Source organism: Pyxicephalus adspersus, unplaced genomic scaffold, assembly GCF_032062135.1.
Source record: "Pyxicephalus adspersus unplaced genomic scaffold, UCB_Pads_2.0 Sca858, whole genome shotgun sequence".
NCBI classification, from domain to species: Eukaryota; Metazoa; Chordata; class Amphibia; order Anura; family Pyxicephalidae; genus Pyxicephalus; species Pyxicephalus adspersus.
Window position 1 is genome coordinate 1 of NW_027317865.1, and position 1,874 is coordinate 1,874.

The window sequence follows — 1,874 nt, forward strand, 5'->3', positions numbered from 1 at the left end:
AGTTGTATGTATAATAAATTATTTCTGGCACCTGATATTGTATACTGCTAAATGCAAAGTAAGTTTTTTCCATGGAACAATTGCACTTATAGAGCTTATTAACACCAATGCAGGTTTTATTGCACTATAATATCTGCATTTATTTAAGACATCCCTAGAAGGCTAGATAGATATTCTTAGAAGTCTGCCTGATAAACCCACATGGTATATATCTTTTACAATAAAAAAAAATTCTGCTCCGTTTTTTTTTTCTAAAATTCTCTTACATTGAACCTAATCCTGTCTATTCTTATTTTACTTTATTCAAATAGCTTGGTTTTTCTGGCTAAATTTTGCCTAAAACAAGACAACCTTGATATACCCAAAGAACCAAACATCTACTTAGAACCAAATCACTCTGAATTCTCACATACTTAAACTATTCTGGTTTGATGTGGTGTTTAACAAAGCAACAGTCCAACCCAATATTTCACACTGGTATTGTTATACGTGAGATGTGATGGATACAAATGTTGCCTTAATATTTACCTTAAAACAGGGTTTTCTTAAAGCAAAATTGAAAGTACAATTTTCCTCTTTGCACTAAAAGTACTGGAACTAGAGATACACGTTTTTTACGGGAAGAAATTCGTCAGCTTGAGGAGCAACTGGGCCAGAGAGAGCGGGAACTGAAAGACATCAGAAAGGAGCTGGAAAAAGAGAAACAAGTTAATGAACAGGTGAGTTGTATGTATAATAAATTATTTCTGGCACCTGATATTGTATACTGCTAAATGCAAAGTAAGTTTTTTCCATGGAACAATTGCACTTATAGAGCCTATTAACACCAATGCAGGTTTTATTGCACTATAATATCTGCATTTATTTAAGACATCCTTAGAAGGCTAGATAGATATTCTTAGAAGTCTGCTTGATAAACCCACATGGTATATATCTTTTACAATAAAAAAAAATTCTGCTCCGATTTTTTTTTTTCTAAAATTCTCTTACATTGAACCTATTCCTGTCTATTCTTATTTTACTTTATTCAAATAGCTTGGTTTTTCTGGCTAAATTTTGCCTAAAACAAGACAACCTTGATATACCCAAGGAACCAAACATCTATTTAGAACCAAATCACTCTAAATTCTCACATACTTAAACTATTCTGGTTTGATGTGGTGTTTAACAAACCAACAGTCCAACCCAATATTTCACACTGATATTGTTATACATGAGGTGTGATGGATACAAATGTTGCCTTAATATTTACCTTAAAACAGGGTTTTCTTAAAGCAAAATTGAAAGTACAATTTTCCTCTTTGCACTAAAAGTTTTGCCACGTCATTATTACTTCTAGGAACAGAAAATATTTTTTACAGAAGTGTACCTCAAATAGTTACTCTGACTTAGTATCACTATCCTTCAAACCCTGAAAACAAACTTCTAATTGCTAAGTAAACAAATTAGGAAGATTTGTCCTGAATGATGACCTGATGGTTAGCAAAAAAATAAACAGCAACCTTCCTACCACAATAAAGTGTTGCTAGGACCCACATTATGTACACCTTGCCTGACCTGGTTTGTAACTGCTGCACATATTACCAGGGTATTACCGGGAAATGGAAATGCATTCACCCAGAAATTTTCCATGCTGAAAACTGTGTGTGCAAGAACAATCATATGCAGCAGCTGGATACACTTAAAATTGCTTCACTGGAAATCCCCACATAGGATTAATATCAGGCTTGTTATAAGTAATGCTTTAATTGCTCACCAGTTCTTTATCACACAATTTTGTAATATGATAAGCAATAAGAGAGACTTTCTTGGGATATTACCAAAAACCTTGTTTTTGGGTAGACCAACCTATTATATAACTGTTAAAACATTAT